The 22,227-nt window shown below is 39.7% G+C and overlaps 1 protein-coding gene across 2 annotated transcripts in view; it reads right to left on the bottom strand.

The window, feature by feature from the left end:
* LOC127648939 (fibronectin type III domain-containing protein 3B-like) overlaps window positions 1–21,712 on the bottom strand; it is a 241,630-nt gene extending 219,918 nt beyond the window's left edge. For both annotated transcript variants that reach the window (XM_052133779.1, XM_052133780.1), the window contains exon 1: window positions 21,578–21,712. The gene's annotated coding sequence lies outside the window, so the exon portion shown is untranslated. The remainder of the gene's footprint in view (window positions 1–21,577) is intronic.
* Between the last annotated feature and the right edge of the window lie 515 nt (window positions 21,713–22,227).

Below are 22,227 nucleotides of genomic sequence, written 5' to 3'. Positions count from 1 at the left end.
AGGGCCATGAATTCCATAATTTTCCTCGTAATTGCTTTGGTCTTTTCGCTGCTCATTCCAAGGAATGATAGGAGAGGCTGCTGACTTGTGACTGGCTCTGAGCACTGGCTAGCTTTAGCCGCTTTCACTTTTTAGCTTCTTTTTTAAAATGGGCATTTTCAGCTGGGTGATGGTGTTTTAAATGTCTAATTAGGTTTGTTGTTCCAAAAGTTATTGTGGTGGTTCCCCCGTGGTATATTTTATCCTTACATTTATTATAAATTGCGAACTTTATGTATACTTCACTCACAGTGAAGATCTTCCACGCCAATGACATGTTTACATGTGGCTGTGACATTATTGCCTGCGCCGCTGGCAACAAAACGGACTGGCTTGGGATCGGTAAGACGTGAGGCTGATACCGGTCCCTGGCCGGTCGATCGGTGCATCTCTAATTCTTACATTTGGCACTTGGCAAGTATTCATTTTGGACCCTGTGTTATCTGTTAGTCTTTTTGCATGCATATTGGGTGTCTAGAGCAGGAAACAGTGGTTTGTTACTAAGAAAAGAAAGTGCACAGGAAAAAAAGTTATTTCCAGGATAAGAATTCACAATGATATAACCGTCTGAACATGACACTGCCTTTGACAAGAGGAATAAGTGTTTTGAGCTAGTCTTTTCCAAAGTCCCTGCTTTCTGTCTCAAACACACGCATTGCATTAAGGATCAGGTATTTGTTGGAAAAGTCCAGCTGCCAACTGTACGGTCAGATGTTTTCACTACGGGTGCAGTTCAAGTTCGGCTAGAAAAATTTACCTGGATTGTGTATGGAAACCACGAGATAGGAATCTAGGCAGAAACTCAGAGGAGGAGAAATTATGCCATTACACCAGCCCCATTCCCAATAGGTTATCATAATAATCAACATGTATAGAAACACACTGTGGGCTTTATGGGTGGTGCAGACAGAAGCAACACTGGTCTCTCTGTTTCAGACAGTTTGGGATAGGACTCGGTCCACACTACGTCATTCAGGATTTTCCCCCACCCTCAACATCTCTCTTTTGCTTCCAAATGGTCCTTTGTTCAGGAATTTTCTTCAGAGAAGAGAACATTGCCTAGAGCTGGCATGGCAACATAAATTATTTAAAATTACTATCTTGTCACTATTAAACATTTGTCAGCTCCTCCCATCATTTGTTTCATTTACAATGAAATTCCTGATCAAATCTTAAAACAGCATAAGCTGGTTTGCTGTATTTAGCTGGTTTAAACAAATCTTCTAGTCTGGCTATGCTGGTCAACCAGGGTGAACGGTTCCCGAAACCCCTCTAAAACCAGCCAAAAGACCAACCTGTCCAGGCTGGAAGACAATCTAACAGGCTTGGGATGGTTTTAGCTGTTTTTCCAAAAGAAGTTGAGGGGTAGTGAGTTTGCATTATGTACAAAAGTGTACTCATTTGTGATAAAAGATCCCTTTAACATTTGTAAACTTTCATTTCAAGGGAAAATTCGGTTTATACATTTCTCTGAGTTCACAAATACTCCAACTTCAGTAGGCCTGAGACTTTAGTGTCAGAGGGCCACACTTACAGGCCACAGGTGAACCGTAATCTTCTTTCCACTTAGTAGCTATGGTTGCTAAAACAAATACCATATTTTGTGCCTCTCCCATTCTACATTTGATCCCTTTTATTGTATAAATTAGCCTGCTGGATACTAGGTTGGCCTCGTTTGGGGTCTCTAGGTTGTCACAACAATGCAAATCCACATTACTGCTCCTTCAAATCTTGTTGACGATTCTATGTTAGACATCAAGGTTAATAGATTTTTACATCTGATCTAGGAGCAAGACTGACCCTCACACATTTGTTGGTAATGAAATCCGGCCCAGTTGGCCAACCCTGAATTTTTCATGAGCCATATCGTGGAGCTCAGCCAAACTAACCCACATTATGGTTACAGTCTTTGTGCCAGGCATCTTGGCTTAATGGGAAATGGAAAACTTTGGTCTATAGCCATTATATGAAAATGAAGCAATGGCCGGGCTGCCCTGAACAATGCCATTCTTTCAGAGGGAAATAAGATGGGCCTTGGGAACAGCGGTCTAACTATGCTTTGAGACAACTTTTGGCAAGAAGACAGGCATGGACCAGGCCATAGTACAGGTACTTTCTCACTCTTACTGCCAACAATCCAGCATCATTATCAGCAATGGTTACTTCAGACTATTTCTCACAGACTAAACTACACTAGCTTCCTAAAACCACTGGAGTGAAAAGTAGCCCCAGTCTGTAAATGAGGGGAAATTACAACACACAAAGAAACTTAAGTATAAGGATACATCTACACATTCAGCTAATATATTGTAAATGATAGTAAGGATCCCTTGTTGCCAAATAATAACAGTGCCTATACCTACATATGTAGAAAACGACTTTATCTTGTGTTTTTAGTACACTAGCTTGATTTGAATGCAATGAACTGTGACCCACTGGTATGATAAACAGTTTTAGTGATTGTAGTCATGTCATGCAAAACTGAGAACAATTATAAGTTTTGATTGTCCACTTTACCATATGCATTCGATTACCTAACTTTAGCCTAGTTTCCATCCACATTTCACAAAAAATGTTTTGTGAAATTTGCCGTCTTCTGCCTATTTCCATTCAAATGGCCTTTTAGCGATTAAAATGGTGTGCATGATGACATCATGCCTAAAAAAAACACTGTTGTATAAGTTCTGGTTTATCACAAAATAAATCTGCCCTTAAGCCGTTTCCATACAGAAATGTGTGTTTATCGCTAATTCGCATCCCAGATGTCCCTAATTTATTTCCTCTTAAGTCTTTGCAAAATGGGGAGAGTAGAGACAATTCATTAAAATTAGCCAGCTTACTGTCCTTTTAATTTCACAAATAAATTAAATCAGAAGATGGAATTGCAATTAATAGGGAACGGTTGCCCTTCTGATAGGACTGTAATATTGATCCTCCAGAAGTTGCGCCTATCGCAGGTTGCCACAGGTTCCGACCCAAAAGCGATTCGTCATGGCCCTGTTCAAGCTGACAACCTGCACCAAGTAGTGGGGGAACTTTCAGTCTTAGTATAAGGACCATCAATCGATGTGTATATGCTGTGTGCACAGCTATTAAAGAAAACTGATGCAGTGTAATATCAGGGTCATTTGATACATTCCTGATATTAAATAGGCTTTTTTTGTACAATCATCTAATCTAAAGCATTGCCATCACAACTTCATTATGTCCTGCATATTTGTCCCACAACTTTTAATGACCAACTGAACTTGATTATCATTTAACATTTATTTTAGTATCCTAATGCAATTTACATTTACTGATGAAGCTCAGCAAATGCAATCCGAGGTAAAGAGGATTAGATTTAAAATATTTAAAGGTTTTAAAATGTTCAAAAGCTCTTTTTCTGAAAGTGAACTCCGCATTGGACAAATAGTTCTGAAATTTCAATGCATGAGCATTCACACTACAAGCACAATGTGGTCATATGTGTTCAAAATTGTGGAACTACACCCGTCAATCATCCGATGAGCTAAAACAAGAGTTTTAAACTGTGCCGTTTACGTGTGGCTTCAATAGCACATTACTTTTTAATACTTCTTTTTCAAATGTCATGCAAATTATGCCCGCCTAATAATAGATTTTTCAAAGTCGAACCAATAGATCTAGATAATTGGATTGTGGCTCGGCTGTGATCGGACTACAACTGGCCTTGGCATTGTGCACATGCCCTGTACAACAGAGGTGATGTGTGGCATGTTTTTAACACTACTCCACTAAAATATGTCAGAATTCTGTTTAAAATGTCAGTTGTGCTTAGACTAAACTTACTGAGAGTATTTTTTTTTATTTTTTTATCCCCATTTCTCCCCAATTTGGAATGCCCAATTCCCACTACTAAGTAGGTCATTGTGGTGGTGCCTCAATCCGGGTGGCGGAGGACAAGTCTCAGTTGCCTCCGCTTCTGAGACAGTCAATCCATGCATCTCATCACAGGGCTCATTGTGCATGACACCGCGGAGACTCCCAGCATGTGGAGGCTCATGCTACTCTCTGCGGACCACGTACAACTTACCACGTACCCCATTGAGAGCGAGAACCACTAACTGTGACCACAAGGAGATTACCCCATGTGACTCTACCCTCCATAGCAACCAGGCCAATTTGGTTGCTTGGGAGACCTGGCAGGAGTCACTCAGAACACCTTGGATTCTAACTCACGACTCCAGGGGTGGAACTTAAAGTCAATACTCACTGAGCTACCCAGGCGCATTTATTGAGAGTATATTTTAATAGCAGGTGTAATGTGGCTAAAAAGTACCTTATGATCTTAAGGTCAATAAGAATCTATTTGGGCAGACCTTTATAAGCAAAGGCTGCTGAGGTTAATGAAGCAAGTGTCTTGAAAGACAGGAACTGATATTTTAATAGATACTGGGTAAAAAGACAGCCTATCCTTCAGCAACAATGAGAGCAAAGCAGTCTGACACTGCCAAAGAGAAAAAGAGAGAGAGAACCATCTGGATGTGGACTAGGCACAGGTCCAGGAGGCAGTAAAATTAATTCCAAGTCCCTGACCGATGTGTGACTGCCACGTAGCTGTTAATGCAGGAGGACAGAGTAGAGGGAAGAAGCTGTCTTATTCCTGCAGCAACACTTTCCCACAGAGCAGCACAAGTACCTCTGCCTGTTTTTATGAGTTTTTATGTAACATGAAATAGGCTACTGACAAATTTAGGAAGTTCTTAATAGTAGTTAGAATGTCATCATGGTGGTAAATAAATGCTGTTGTGAAGGAATAGCCTCTAGAGAAAGGTGTTTTGTGTGAATCTGCTTGAAAGATTCTTCAAGTGGCTCTTGTAGTGGGACAGTCTAGACTTCTTGGTGACTCAGTCTGTTCACAAACAAGAAAAAACAGTAATGTCTAAAATGCCTCCAATATGCACCTCGCTACTAAAAGTGTAAACAGCCAGGTCACCACATAGCCCCCAGATTCCATCTTTTCTTTTTCCTTTTTTTTGGCACACTGGACATGTGTTTAGACTGAGCTAAGAGGAAGCAGCCTATAACTCCCACAAACATATGAATATTACTCACTCCATACCCATGGCTGTGCTTTTTTTTTTGTAGCTTAGAGGTAGAATTTGGATCAGTCTGAGAGAGAGAGAGCAGTGTATGAATCTAAAGCACAGAGAAGTGCTTTTACCTAGATTGGAATTTCTTACACAAAATATATTCCTTAAAGTTGGTGTGTGGGATTTTTTTTTTATGTTCAAATAGTTTATTCTATCCCATCTTAATATTCAGGGACTATAAGTAACTACAAGTAAGATATTTGTAGTTTCATTCCCCAGAAAGTGTATACACTGTTTCTCTGTAGTACTTTCAAAACATTGCTCTATTTGTTTGAGAATCCCGATGAGCCCAACACTTTCTCAACCAATGAAGTGAGTTTGGGGTGGGACTAAATGTTTGTGCAACCAATGTAAGACAGGGTTGCTGTTCATTAAACCTGTTTAATACATTATTTTTACAATTCCATTTGGTGACGCTAGAGGTGTAGAAATACACTTTATTAAAGGGAAGCTTAATGAGGTTTTCACTAACATTAAGGTAATAAATGTACCCAAAAATCTAAATGAGCGTAATAGAAACTTGTTCACAATGGCCGTTATCCACCTTTTTCCTGTGTCCCGTGTTGCTTAGTGAGAAATATGGGCATTAGTTCCATTGTCAAGAAAACACAGCTGTTGTTGTGGCGAACGTCGGTGTACATTCATGTTGCGGTGTTGGGATTTTGAGGAAAGCGTGTCCAATTTCATGACAACATATATCAATCATTATATCAGTATGTAACTGAACAATTATAAACTGAAAAAAGTTTAAAAAAAAAATAGACAAAGAAAGCACAAACAAAACCGGCACGCTATTTCTCCCAGATGCAGTTGAGATTTACTCGAAGCACAAACGCAACATTTAGAGCAAAATGATTTGTTGTTTCAGTGGGGAACTTGTGTTAGTTCAGCTTCAAATGCGTGTACTTGGCATCTTGTCACCCTGCATGTTCCAATCAGACAGACACATTGAGGAAGAGCCGTGTACTTCTCATCATTGGGTATGTAATTTATTTAAAAAAAATTCTGATTGGACAGATATTTCCTTTTAAATCCGCAATTAAGCTTAAAGATTTGTGCTTCGCTGCCATCCGGGACGAAGAAGGATGGCGTTTTGAACCTCAAATCCAATCTGGTTTTTGACAACTCTGTATGTGTTTTTGTGATTCAATCGCAAAACACTTTGCAACCCGTTTACAACTATATTTAGCGCTGACCATTTGCGATGGGGTCATCCGAAACTCGTCTTATTACCAGCTGTAAACAGTGTCTAAAATGATTGCAGTCAGAGCAAGGGAATTCTATAGAACGACTTCCGGCGGAAGTCCCACCCACATTCGTTTCCCCAGTAAGACCCCCAGGAAAATGGTGGATAAGACCTGGACTATGATGCACAAGCCACATGGTCTACTTTTATTAAACTACTGGGTGCTTTTTAAGCTTTAAATTGAGCCACCATCAACTGCCATTGCATTGAATCGACAGATTGGGATACTAATTTAAATATTTCCTTTTGTGTTCCGCATACAGGCACGGTCACATTTACCTTTGCACAATAAAATTCTGCAGGGGAAAGCGGCATGGGGAGATGTTGAGCGTGTCCGAAATATGCAAAAACTCATAACCAAGCAGCCTCTTTTTAATACTGCACTTCAAACAGAGAAGTGCAGATATATATCTCTGTACACGCAAAGGTCACTGCCACTTCCTATTGGTCAATGTGGCGAAATCTCCTGTCAAAGTTCAGCAAGTTTGAACTCAGAATTGAGAAGACTGTGTTTTGCCTGTGGAATTTCGCCTCACGAAGGTAAACGTGACTGTGCCTTGAAAGTCATACAGGTTTGGAACAACATTAGGGTAAGTTAATTATAACATAATTTTAATTGTTGGGTGAACTATTCCTTTAAGGAATCAGTTCTGTCCTAAGGGATATGGAAACACAAGTCTTGTTTTTACAATACTTCATCTATCTCTGCCATTAAAATTACTTGTATCAGAACTACTTTCATCAACTTGAATGCAGACATATTGGAAAATTGATGATGTTTACCATGCTGGTAAAGTATTTTAAAGACTCATAAGCCTTTTGTTTCCCCATAAAATCCTCCAGACAAGGATGCTTTTCAGTACAGATTTGTATGAACATTTTAGGGTACTAGAATGTTGAATGAGTCAGCACTTTGGTAGGGCTAAATCTTATGCCCAAGACAACATTCAGGGCTCCTTCTACCCCCAGCTGAATTGGGTGTGATTAATTCAGTGCAGAGAAAGACACAGGGAATGGGGAAGGTGGTGTTGGAATTGGGGGGAAAGATTGTGCTCAGCTGTCCCACATGGCCGATTCTCTCAAAGAGGGCAGCTTAGTTTAAACAAACATATCCACTTCCTCCTCACTGCACAAAAAGCCTTTAAACAGAACCCTGTCCGTCGCTCCTCACCGGGTCATTTGGGGGAAAGAACAGGCAGCATCCATAGAGTGTACATCAATTCCTTTGACTTTTCATTTCATTTCACTTCATTTTTATTAGGATCCCCATTAGCGGCCAATTTATTGGCAGCTAATCTTCCTGGGGTCCTCTTTAAAATATTCACACTGTAAAATTATACAAAGCAATAACAACACAAATAACAATCAAAAATAATTCAAACATTGCAATTACATACAAAATATTACCAAATGCAATAACATGACAATTTCCAGCTTTCACGAGGTCATTTGCAGCAATTCCTGGGTTACCGTCCTCTTAAATTTATATTTGTTCTGAATTCTGCGTGATGAGCCAGAGAGTCGATTCCAAATAGATATTGCTCTATAAAGTGATGTGCGTTTCAGAAAATTTGTCTTGGGAAGCGAAAGTTTTATGTCACCGCCCAATGCCTGCCTGGTGGCATATAGGTGTCTATTTCCTACAAAAACAATCTGCTCAGAGAGAAACTGTGGTTGTTTCATAAAAACTGCTTTCCACAATATTAAAATTAGTCGTAGTTTAATTTTATCTTCAACTGTGAGCCAAGAAAGGCATTTATGCATCAGGACCACGTTAGTGTCAAGAGAGCACTGGAGGACAGTCCTCGCTGCCCTATTTTGTGCCACCTGAAGCTTGCGAAGGTCTTTTTGTGATGCAGACGACCATATAATTGGACAGTTTTCTAAATGGCACAAAACAAGAGACTGAACAACCTGTTTAGCAATAGACATAGGAATATATGACATACATTTTCTGGACATTGCAATACCATTCCCCATTTTAACTATCATTCCATCAATATGAGCTGACCAAGACAAGTAAGAATCCAAGGTGACGCCCAGTAACCTGGCTTGCATCACCTGTCTTAGCTGCAGCCCATTGACTGACAAGTTCAGAGAGGGCTGGGTAATTAGTTTTGATCTTTTCCAGAATATCATAGATGTTGATTTGTCTACATTTAAAACTAATTTGTTATCTTTTACCTACTTACTTAAATTCTGCAAATCATGATTTAATAGATTTGAGACATCTTGAGGAGTTTTTCCAGAACAATACAGTGTGGAATCATCTGCATACATAACAACAGTTGAATGTTTCACAATAAAAGGTAAATCATTTGTAAAGATCAAGTATAGCAAAGGCCCAAGGCAACTACCCTGGGGCACTCCACAATGTATTGTATTAGTAGATGAATATTGACTATTAAATAACACCCGCTGCTTCCTATTGGATAGGTAACTCCCCATCCATGACAGAGACGAAGGTGTAAAGCCATAGCATTCTAATTTTTGAAGTATTTTATGATCTATCAGGTCAAATGCTGCACTGAAATCCAACATCACTGCTCCTACTAATCTGTTTGCATCTATTTCTTCTAACCAATTATCGGTCATATGAGTTAAAGCAGTACATGTGGAGTGACCCTTTCGATATGCATGCTGGTACTTGGTGATGAGCCCATTAGAAAAAAAATATTCATAAACTTGCTCAAAAGCAATCTTTTCCATAACTTTGCTGAGTAAAGGTAAATAGACTGATAGGTCGGCTGTTCTGTCCTGTAAATGTGGCTCTTTTATTTTTAGGCAGTGGTATAATTTTAGCCTCCTTCCATTTCTCTGGAAATATGCCCCGCAACAAACTTAAATTGACCAAATGAGCAATAGGAAAAGACAGAGCTTCAGCTGCCACCTTGATAAGCCTGGAGTCCAAATGGTCCATGCCTGATGCCTTTCCATCAGGAAGAGCTGCAAGAATTTTTTCAACAGAACCTCTGTCAACTTGACTGAATGAGAAAGTGACAGAATGGTTCTTATCACTCATTATCTTACTTAATATTGCATCATAAGATGCTGAGATATTTGGACACATACCGGATCGAAATTTCTCTACCTTACTAATAAAATAATTGTTGAAATAATTAGCAATTCCCTCTGGATCTGTAATGAACACTCCATCATTTTCAACATATGAAGCAGATGAGTGCTTACTCCTGCCCATTATTTGATTTAAAGTATTCCATAATTTTTTACCATCATTTTTTGCTTCATTAATCTTTTCCTGGAAGTACTCTTTTTTCTTCTTTCTATTCATTTTGACTACTTTATTCCTAAGAGTTCGGTATTGTTTTTGATCAAATAGTTTGCAAGAAATATTAGCTTTTGTTTTAGCGTTATCTCTAGACATCATTAAATTTTTAAGATTTTTGTCCAACCAAGGGGCACTTTTATTTCTCACAGCTCTTTTTCTGAGAGGAGCATGCTTGTCAACTACTTTCATTAGTATGTCCATAAACCTATTAAGGGCTAAGTCAGGGTCACGATCTTCACACACTTCTGACCAATCCACACCTTGAATCTCACCCACATACTGCTCTTGGTTGAAATATCTATAAGTTCTTTTATGAATTATTTTACAGCCACTTTTAGGCAATTTAGTTTTCCTTGTGACTCCTATGATATTATGGTCACTACAACCACTGGGCACAGAGAATGCTTTGGAACATTGTTCAATAACGTTTGTAAATATATGATCTATACATGTTGCAGATAACCCCAATGTACTGGTAACAACCCTAGTGGGTTGGATTATGATTTGTTTTAGGCCACATATTGTAGCTGTAGATTTAAGCTTCTTATACATTGGACAGTTTGGTGTCAGCCAGTCAATGTTAAAATCACCCAAAATAAATATCTCTCTGTTTTGATCACAAACAGCATCAAACATTTCACATATGTCATCCAAATATTGAGTATTAGCACTGGGAGGTCTGTATACACACCCAACTAAGATAGGCTTTATGTGAGGTATATGAACTTGTACCCATAATGCTTCAATATTCTGCCATATGAAGTCGTTTCGAACATTAACTGGGATGTTATCCTTAACATATAATGCAACACCACCACCATGTCTATTTATATCCCTCCTAAATAATCTATAGCCATCTATCTTCACATCAACATCCGTGAAGCTAGAATCTAAGTGTGTTTCAGACAGAGCTAGGAATTCAATACTATTAGACTGCAAAATCTGATATATATCATTAGTTTTGTATCTCAAACTGCAGATATTCAAGTGCGCTATTGTAATACCCTTAATTGGAAAAGCTGAATGACACAAATCAATAGCCATGATCTAAATTACAAGTAAAAACACACAAAATACAAATAAATAAATAAACAAGACAGAATGAATGTTTACATACTTCTAACTAGGCTCCTCCACTCTTGGATTTTATGACCAGTTTATCGTATTTCAGAGTTGACTTGAGCCTAAACAACTGTGAATAGGGATGCTCCAATCAGCTGATACTGATCACCGATATTCTTTACACCTGATCAGCCGATACCGATCATTTCACCTTTTATCAAGATCTCTGTCATAAATGGCTATATGTAAGCTTTCTGCGCACTGTCATTATTAATTAAATTTTCACTTCCCAATAATATAATTTTGCCTAGTTTTTGCTGACAATTATTTTATTATTTTTGTTTAAAAGGCTTATTCATTTTTATTAGATTTTTTTTATAAGACTTTAAAACAAGCACAGGCTAACAAATTATTCTCTTAATTAAAATAGATAACCCTATAAAAAATTAAGCTTAGTGTCAAAATGAAGACAAACCGATAACACTTAGGTGCAATTAAACTTAATGTGGCATTTTTGGTTATTGATTCATTGTCATTGTTTCATATGATTATTCTTCCTCAATTAATGCATTATATTGTGGTATCTTAATATTGTTTAAATAATTATTACATTTATACATTTCTTGCCTGCCTTTACATTTAGTTGGATGATAGTATTAATAGTTCATTTTTCACTTGTTCCTGCTTGAACTTCAATTAGGAGAACATGCGCTCTCTTATGAGGGGAAGAGATGAAGGGAAAGAGGAAAAAGAGCACATGTTTCTGAAATCTACAGGTGCTACTATTGTTAATGCCATTTAATCGGGAGATTTTTAATAAAGATGTATGAATTAGGTGGCCTGGGTAGCGTAAAGACGCTGACTACCACACCTGGAGTCGCAAGTTCGAATCCAGGGTGTGAATCCAGACAGTCTTCTTAAGCAACCAATTGGCCCAGTTGCTAGGGTGGGTAGTCATGTTTGGTTAACTTCTTAGTAGTCGCTATAATGTGGTTCTAGCTCTTGGTGGGGTGTGTGGTGTGTTGTGCACGGATGACGCGGAGAATACTGTGAGCCCCCACACACGCCAAGTCTCCACGGTAACGCGCTCAACAACCCACATGAAAAGATGCACGGTCTCAGACGTGGAGGAAACTGAGATTCATCCTCCATGACTCGGATTGAGTCACTACGCCACCACAAGGACTTAGAGCACATTGGGAATTGGGCATCCCAAATTGGGGAGAAAAGGGGAGAAAATCCAGGCTCTATTAGAATTTTGATTCATATGGGATTCATACAGCATTTAATTTTTCTTACATATGAAAGAAATTATCTCTCAGCTAATGCTGTTAATTATACAGGGGACCTTCTAACTAGGAACATGAAGAAAATATGAATTTTACTAATTATGTCATTAGTTTTTCATCATATTTGTCACATTTTAGTTTTTTAAAAATATACAAATCCATGTATTCCATCAATAAATATGATGTCTTGAAAATGCATATATACAGTATCTCACAAAAGTGAGAACACCCTCACATTTTTGTAAATATTTGATTATAACTTTTCATGTGACAACACTGAAGAAATGACACTTTTCTACAATGTAAAGTAGTGAGTGTACAGCTCAGTGTCAATTTGCTGTCCCCTCAAAATAACTCAACACACAGCCATTAATGTCTGAACCGTTGGCACCAAAAGTGAGTACACCCCTATGTGAAAATGTCCAAATTGGGCCCAATTAGCCATTTTCCCTCCCCGGTGTCATGTGACTCGTTAGTGTTACAAGGTCTCAGGTGTGAATGGGGAGCAGGTGTGTTAAATTTGGTGTCGTCAATCTCACACTCCCTCAAACTGGTCACATGGCAAGTTCAACATGGCACCTCATGGCATAGAACTTTCTGAGGATCTAAAAAAAAGAAATATTGCTCTATGTAAAGATGGCCTAGGCTATAAGAAGATTGCCAAGACTCTGACACTGAGCTGCAACACGGTGGCCAAGACCATACAGTGGTTTAACAGGACAGGTTCCACTCAGAACAGGCCTCACCATGGTCGACCAAAGAAGTTGAGTGCATGTACTCAGCGTCATATCCAGAGGTTGTCTTTGGGAAATAGACATATGAGTGCTGCCAGCATTGCTGCAGAGGTTGAAGGTGTGGGGTGTCAGCCTGTCAGTGCTCAGACCATACGCCACACACTGCATCAAATTGGTCTGCATGGCTGTCGTCCCAAAAGGAAGCCTCTTCTAAAGATGATGCACAAGAAAGCCCGCAAACAGTTTGCTGAAGACAAGCAGACTAAGGACATGGATTACTGGAACCATGTCCTGTGGACCAAGATAAACTTATTTGGTTCAGTTGGTGTCAAGCGTGTGTGGCGGAAACCAGGTGAGGAGTACAAAGACAAGTGTGCCTACAGTTAAGCATGGTGGTGGGAGTGTCATGGTCTGGGGCTGCATGAGTGCTGCCGGCACTGGGGAGCTACAGTTCATTGAGGGAATCATGAATGCCAACATCTACTGTGACATACTGAAGCAGAGCATGATCCCCTCTCTTCAGAGACTGGGCCACAGGGCAGCATGATAACGACCCCAAACACACCTCCAAGACGACCACTGCCTTGCTAAAGAAGCTGAGGGTGAAGGTGATGGACTGGCCAAGCATGTCTCTAGACCTAAACCCTAAAGAGCATCTGTGGGGCATCCTCAAATGGAAGGTGGAGGAGCACAAGGTCTTTAACATCCACCAGTTCCGTGATGTCATCATGGAGGGGTGGAAGAGGACTCCAGTAGCAACCTGTGAAGCTCTGGTGAACTCCATGCCCAAGAGGGTTAAAGCAGTGCTGGAAAATAATGGTGGCCACACAACATATTGACACATTGGGCCCAATTTGGACATTTTCACTTAGGGGTGTACTCACTTTTGTTGCCAGCGGTTTAGACATTAATGGCTGTGTGTTGAGTTATTTTGAGGGGACAGCAAATTTACACCTTTATACAAGCTGTACACTCACTACTTTACATTGTAGCGAAGTGTAATTTCTTCAGTGTTGTCACATGAAAAGATATAATCACATATTTACAAAAATGTGAGGGTGTCCTGTGAGATACTGTGTATATATATATATATATATATATATATATATATATATATATAGTTAATTGTTTGTTGTTTATATGCATAATTTGTACTATTTACAAGTGTTTACACTGATATGTATAACAAGTGTTAAATCATTACTGTCTCTTAAATGACAGCAGCGTCTAACAGGAGTATTTGATTTGGTTGAGTGAACATAAGAGTGAACAGCCCCTTTATCATATCTGTGCTATGTATGATTAGAAATAAATATGGTTTTCATGGTCTTTGATCAACAAAAGTCTGTAAAGAACATAAAGGATATTAAAAGAGACATTATTCAATGACTAATGGATTGCATGGATCTCGTATTTGGACACAGAACAAGTCAAGCCAAACGTTTACTCTGAATAGTGAAAGGATCTAGGTGCTTAACGTCTCCACAGTACTAATTACTGGTGAGTGAAATCTGAACGTTTATAGCAGACAAAACCTTATATTTAGTAAGCCGACAACATGTGTGGTCATGTACAAGCCTTTTAACAGTTATCATTTATCAGGTAAGGTCATAAGCTATATGTAAACACTTAAGCGGCAAATTCATAAGCAGCATGTAAACACCTCTACAGGCATTCTCATCGGCTTATCCAATACAGACAGCACTGTTTACCCTTTGACATAAAAGGGAGAGAATCTCAATTAACATATCATGTAAATGCTGATCTTGCATTGTTGTTTTTTTTTATAAATTAAGTTTTGGTAAACACACTCATTGTATTAGCAGAGCCCTTTTAAACAAGCAAAGAACTGTCAAGCAAAAAAAAGCACACTATGACAAGAGTGCAAGAAATCTTCCCAAAAGCAACCAACAAGAAATTAAAAAAACAAATTACTGATAATTACGTATTTCTTAGCAGGAATGCAGTGGAGCAGCCGTTTCACCCCATGCTGAGTCTGGAATCCTCTAGAAAGTGAAAATTCAACATTTACACATTCCTTCAGTGCCACCTGGGATGCACTGCCCTCACGGCTATGGCTGCCATTCCCACGCCCTTTGTGTTTACTTTATTTTGGTAACTTCACACATCCAAAACATGGCTATCGAACGAAGCGAGATTAACGGTACTAATCCAAAAGAATAATATGAATTAGCTGGAAACATTCACAAAGCATTCACCAGGCTGAAACAGATCTTGGCTGCAAGACTGGTTAGCCCCCTTCACCCCTCCTCCATCCCAGAGGTCAAAGGGTGAAATTCCTCTTCTTCAATCAGGCCTCCAGATTTCACATACTATTATGGGAGTGCTTGTGGGGGGGATGGGTTAACAAGACCTGCTGAGATGGAGGGATTGTGAAAGGTGTTGGTGGAAGGTCCTACTCAGAGGTGGCAGGCCGGTTGGGGGGTCAGATAGCAAAATAGGAAGTCTATGACAACAAGAGAGGCTACAACTACACACTCAGTGGCACTGTTGACAAGTCTTTGCATAGGGTATTTTGAAAGAGGATCAGGTAATGCAAAAGTGCACCTTAAGGGGGCATTATAAGGTTTACAAACAGCTCAGATGGTGTTAGCAAGGTTGAATAGCCAATAAAGGCACCAAAATAAATCAGCCTCAGATGCCAGGCTCTAAAGTCCTCTCATTGCACATGCATGCGTGCCACCAGAGGCTAAAATTGTCCTCTGCTACAGTCAAATAAAAGCATCATTAATGAGCTGCTCCCAAATCTGAAGTTTCCATCGCCCAGCTAACAACGGCCGTTTCTGCTCTCTGAATGCTAATGCAAGCACGAAAATATAGCAGTGGCCACCTGACCAAACACTCAGTGTTTTTCCGCTCTGCTTTTAGCTAATGTGCAGGCCTGGTCATTTGAATAATGCATTGGCATAACCGAGTGGATGCATGACAGGAGTCAGTGTGAGATGGAGAAGGACCATTGCAAATGAGTCCTCTGACCCTCTCCATAAGATGATAAACAAGAGATGTAAAGCTTAAAGTCACCATTAAACCAAAATTGGAGTTAGGTGGCTTTTAGTCCATGTCTATTAGCTTTTAAGCCATCTTTATGATAGTGTACACCTAATGATTAAACCTTTAGCTTATTTTAACATTAAAAATGTCAGTCTCTCTCTTCCAAGAAAACAGACCAACAATATTTAAGACTGATATTGCACTACAAAGATTTGTGTCCAATCAAATTCTCTCTACAATGAAAACGTCCCCTAATACTGCCTGCTAAGCAAGTAACAAATTATGGTTCATGGCTGTGAAATAACTAAAGCCTACTGGCTATCTAAAAAAAAAGGGACAATCCCTTCAAATATGTCCCAACCAAACTGCCTGTTTCAGTAGGAAATATGTCATCATACAAAAGAAAATTGTGCTTGTCAATCTATTTAATGGGATATGTTGTGGCATCTTGCAATAGATTCTTTACAGCTTGTCACTTGTAGTGATGGCAAAGAGGTTGGTGTGCAGTTGGGTGGAGAGGGGACTGTCTAGGGAGAGCGGTGGGAATGGGAGTTGAAAGGTCTCTTTTATCTTCATCTAAATCAACTGTCAACAATAGAGTAAATCGCCAAGAAGACAGAGAAGCTTGGCTTGCAAACATAACAGCACTATGCCAAACAAACATGCAACACCAGGAGAAGATGCTAAGTGCACAGAGGACTGTGCTATCAGAGATGTCAGAGTTCGAGAGCTTGACAAAAGCAGTGCAAAAACAATATCAGAGTGATTACTGTTGTCTCAGAATTCTGCTTTTAGCTCCTCACAATGACACTAAATGTGGCCGTGGTTTGCTGATTCAAAACTAGCAGCAGGACACTGATTCATGGACCAGCTGACAGCCACATCACCACTGTGTGCATATTTCCAAAGCTTTAATAGGTAAAGCACAGATACAAACTTGTTCTGTCTTGCTAAACAGTCAGTTTGGAGAGATGCTGGCTTTCCCTGTTTCTGCCTAATGAAGTCAAGGGAGAACAGCGGACTGGACAGTCGATAGATAAGAGTGAAAAGCAAGGCTCATATGACTTTGCTGATGTTGCTGACTACCTCACAAAGCTGTAAATTTTTTGGGCTCATCACCTCTACTTTTTCACAAGTATAATTTTTTTCAAAAACATAAATGCACATAGACACAATTGATCTCACAAGTTGTTTGATCGCATATTGTGTAGATTAAATCAGAGGCCTTGCATTACAGTGATTCAAAATGGCCTGTCCACATTCAGCTTAGTTTTTATAGACATGCATATGGTCCGCATCTTTGAAAGTCATAGTGTGTCGAACACATTGGGCTTGCAGTAAAAATAGTGCTAGACTGTGCACAAGAGAAAATGGTATGTGGAAAAATAAAGTATACCATAGCCTTAGGCAACATCCACACTTATATGTTTTTGTTTGAAAATGCATTGATTTTTCTACGTTTATCATCCTCACTGGAATAGTTTTCCTACATCAAACATAGAGACAGACAGATAGATACATACATACATAGATAGACACTAGGGATTGACCGATATGTTTTTTTTTCTCCCCAATTTGGAATGCCCAATTCCCAATGCACTCTCAGTCCTCATGGTGGCGTAGTGACTCGCCACCATCTGGGTGGCGGAGGACAAATCTCAGTTGCCTCTGTGTCTAAGACGGTCAATCCGTGCATCTTATCATGCGTTTTGTTGAGCGTGTTACCGCGGAGACATAGCGCGTGTGGATACTTTGTGCTATTCCCCACATCCACGCACAACTCACCACGTGCCCAACCAAGACCAAGAACCACATTATAGCGAATACGAGGAGGTTACCCCATGTGACTCTGCCCTTCTTAACAACTGGGCCAATGTGGTTGCTTAGGAGAACTGGCTGGAGTCACTCCAGGGGTGGTGTAGTCAGCGTCTTTACCCAGGCCCCTGATATTTGCCATTTTATCATTAGACAAGACAGTTAAAAGTTACAGCGAACTGTTGAGGAGAGCGGGAGAATGAAACAGGCTTTAACATTATGAGCTCAAATGCATCTGCCTTTGATATGTGGACCATTTAAATGACACTGTGTTGCACACAGGTCTGTAATTGTAGTAACATGATGGCACGTAACAACAAAACAACCATGACTGGTCCCTTACATGTCCCAGAAACAAATCAGCCAAACAGGAAAATGTATCGGCCGATGCCGATTATTACAAAATTCTGAACGTATTGGCCTCTGCAAATTATGGGAAAACGAACGAACGAACTTTGAAGTCATTTGAACCCGGGTGCACACCAAAAGTGCTAGTGTGACAGCACCTTTAAAAGTGTGTAAAGTGTGATTAGTGTGAATGTGGTTTTTAAAGGGGTCATGACATGAGAAACCAAATTTGCCTTGATCTTTTGGTATATAAGAGGTCTTTGTATCATTAAAACGTCCTGCAAGTTTAATATTTTAAGACGTCCCCCCATTCTAAACGAATCATTTATTTAATCAAGCTCAAAATACAGCTCGTTCTGGATTCATGGTTAGAAGTGACGTGACGGTTAGAAGTGACGTAACAGCGTTTGCATATGACCGCCTCCAGCACAAGATAACTACGCTTTAAGCGCAAGACACAAGTGTTCAGTCGATGGACAGCGAGCTCTGACAGAGACTACTTGTGCACAGGAAAATTACGATGCCACACAGATGTGCTGTTCCTGGGTGTGGTCAAACAAAACCTCTGAATAAGCTGCCAAAAGATCCAGACGTCAGGGAAAAATGGATGCAGTTTATTTTTTGCGGACGTCCCAGTCACGGCAGTGTTAACTTAAGCGTTTGTTCTGTACATTTTAAGGATGACTGTTTTGAGAACAAATCTCAATATGATGCTGGCTTTGCCAGAAAACTGTTGCTCAAAGATAAGTCCGTGCCGACTATTCTGGGAACAACGACGACGCAAACTGTAAGTAATCTATTTTAAACTTTAAACTACTTTTTAAAGCGCAATTTCATTCATTATGAATAATCACAGTGTTTTTACTTAGTTTACTTGCATATTGTTCTGGCTGGGGCGTCAATAATTGATACATAGGCACTGACGTTAGCCAATCATAACAGTGAGCGTTAACACTGAAGTCTTAAATGGAAAACGCCCCCAAAACAGACTGTTTGAATCAGAGGATGAGAAACAGGGTGGGAAAAGGTCATAAATCACTAGATTTTAAAAGTTTTTCTTAAAAAAAAAATATATTAATACTATAATTGCATCTAAGGGAACATAATAATACAATAAAAAAAACCATGTCATGACCCCTTTAATATAGGCTGCTTACAGTTTCCAAAGGATAATCAGCTAGAGGACTAAATAAATCAAGTCATATTTATGATATTTATCAATGCAGTTTTTACAGTGTCTGCAGACTAGTACTCATAAAGTGACACTGAGGGTGCAGAAATGTAAAGTTTGATCGAGCAGGGTGCCTGGGTAGCTCAGCAAGTATTGACGCTGACTACCATCCCTGGAGTCACGAGTTCAAATCCAAGGTGTGCTGAGTGACTCCATCAAGGTCTCCTAAGCAACCAAATTGGCCCGGTTGCTAGGGAGGGTAGAGTCACATGGGGTAAACGCCTCGTGGTTGCAATTAGGGGTTCTCGCTCTCAATGGGGCATGTGGTAATTTGTGCTTGGATCGCGAAGAGTAGCACGAGCCTCCTGTGCTGCGAGTCTCTGCGGTGTCATGCACAACGAGCCATGTGATAAGATGAGTGGATTGACAGTCTCAGAGATGGAGGAAACGGAGACTTGTCCTACACCAACCGGATTGAGGTGAGGAACCACGCCACCACGAGGACCTACTAAGTAGTGAGAATTGGGCATTCCAAATTGGGGAGAAAATTTTATTTGATTGAGCAGGGCACAGGTCAGAAAAACATTGAGGAAACTTCCTCAAGAAGGTGGACTCTTCGCTGCAATTAGGAACAATCAGTGTGATTTTATCATGCTGCACTGCGTAACATCAGCAGACATCAAAGCACAGAGCTGCTCCCAGGCTGATGTGGAAATGGAGGGGGAGGGTGTTTGAGTGCATGTGCAGTATTTGAGTAGCCCCTGGGGAAACAGATCTCCAGCTAACCAGGTACAGACCCCATGACCTCTAAGGAAGACCACAATCCTTCAGCTATGCCCAATCAGGAAGTTTAACTCCAGGAGATCAAGCCATGCCAACTCTCTCAGCATAGTAACCTAGACTGATGAACAAAGGCTGCTGACACTTTGTTCAAATTGGGCAAAAATAAATAAACACAGCCACTTTGTTTTGAAAGTGTCTCAAATGTATTCTGGACACCGGGCAGATGTGATTATGAGCCCATCCCTGTGCACCTAAAGATTTGCCAAAGCAGAAAGGAATAGTGATTTCTTATATAAAAAAATGTGAAGATAAAAATGAACTGTGTCTTAAAGGATAGTTTCACATTAGTATCCAATTGCAATTCATTTTATTCTAAGGGCATCTGTTGTTATATGAGATTATATGAATTTAAACTACAGATCAACTGCTATTTTCTCCACATTTTCCAAGTTAGCAAGTAGTTTTTAAGTTTGTGGAGGCAGTCATCAGATAGGGAGTTAAAGAATGTGTTATCTTCCTGCAGCTAGCCTAATCATTTGCAACATAGACAGTAGCATTGAGTTTTCATCATAATTGAGTGCAACAATTTACTTAAGAAAAGTTATGAAACCCCTCTCTCAGCTGGAGAATGCAAACTTGATGTCATTTATTGCAGATCGGATTTCTTCTCTCACAAGATAATGTACTTCTTTCTCTCCAATAAGCCCTCTAGGTCCAGGCAGCTGGATCTAGACTCAAGGGGTACAAACTATTTTGAAGCTTCATATAAGTCACCAACCGAGATTAAAAATGACCTTTAAAAGTCAAATGGCTTAATTATTGCCTGCAAAAGTGTAACTTTCTGACGTTTGGAAATTCACAAACGATGCATGCATAACCAAAATAACAAAAAGAAACAAAAAAAAAACAAAAACAAATGGAGGTATTCTCTGAACAATATATGAAAGGACAACAACCTTAAAAAACGTTTTCTCCATCAACAGACAGAGAAGTGTGTGGAGATGTTGAAGAATAGGCTGTCTGGAATACTAGGGCATGATGGAGTCGACCACCTTCACTTCATCCATCACATCACATATGTGCAAATCGTCATTCACTATTCCATAAATCTTTGCCCATATCTTTTCAAGCTACGAAAACAGCATGCACATCTGCAAATACAGAACTGCCAACACCACATTCGCCTCGAAAGATACCTGGAAACGTTTTGTTCAGCATCCCCAGCTGATCTCGCCTATACATGAACAAAATACTTTTTTCATGAAGTTGATTTTTACACATCCGTTAAATAAAGCACTGCGCGTATTACGCGTTTCCCAAATTCACAAGTTTCCCTCAACAGCGCAGGCGTCAAATTATATAATTTCTCGTAAATGGCTCGAGCACTCACAAAGTTGTAAAAAGAGTTTTGAGCATCTTCAGACAAATGTCGGTTTAATGCAAAGAAATTATGCACACGTTTCTGTTTTTCCCGCGAAAGGAAGTTTTTTCGTCTCTCCTCCTGGTTGGCCAAGTAACCCAGACTCCCGGCGTCACCGCCAGCCAGACACAAAAATGCACCAACTTTCCGTTACAACCATATTTCCCCAAAACGCATTTGATTATGGGGGAAAGCGGACAAACACGAACTGGTCATATTATGGAGATAGCAAGAGATAAGTAAAATTCGGCTCACCTCGCTGCAATAAAATGATCTTCAAAGAAACTCCAGAGCGCCACTTTCACCCCAGACACAACTTAGGCAATCCCCAGCTCAAGTCTGCCTACCAGAGCGCAGTCAGGGGGAGATTCCGCGGCCATGCCAATTATGTCTGACAACGCTTGTGAGCTAGATCCTGCCCCCTTTTACCGTAAGGAACCATATAAGCGAACTTCATAGAAGATGCGATGCGAATGAAACTAATTTAAAACAACTTAACACGAATACCACCACCCCTTCTTCTAATGCAGCATTGTAATAAAGTTAGTCTTGCACGCACTTACATAAAGATTTATTTATAAACGCATATTTTCTGGGATTGACAGCTGATCCAGTTGCTTCTCTCCTGTCTCTATCACACGTCACAAATCTGGGCACTTACAATGGAAGTGAATGGGACCAATTTTTTGAGGCAAAGATGTGAAGCTCATAATTTTATAAAAACACTTACATTAATTCTTTGGTTAAAACTTGTGTGTTATTTGAACTGTAAAGTTGTTTAAATCGTCGTTTGTATGGTTGCTTTTGGGTTTGATAACAAAGTTGTAAAATTTATACAGAAGTGGTTAGTAAGCAATTTTATGACACTAAAATCACGTTAACATGCATATTATTTGTGGCTATAC

The sequence above is a fragment of the Xyrauchen texanus genome, chromosome 9 (assembly GCF_025860055.1).
Source record: "Xyrauchen texanus isolate HMW12.3.18 chromosome 9, RBS_HiC_50CHRs, whole genome shotgun sequence".
NCBI classification, from domain to species: domain Eukaryota; kingdom Metazoa; phylum Chordata; class Actinopteri; order Cypriniformes; family Catostomidae; genus Xyrauchen; species Xyrauchen texanus.
Note: the sequence above shows the minus strand (reverse complement) of the source record. Positions and strands in the feature narration are given on the sequence as shown.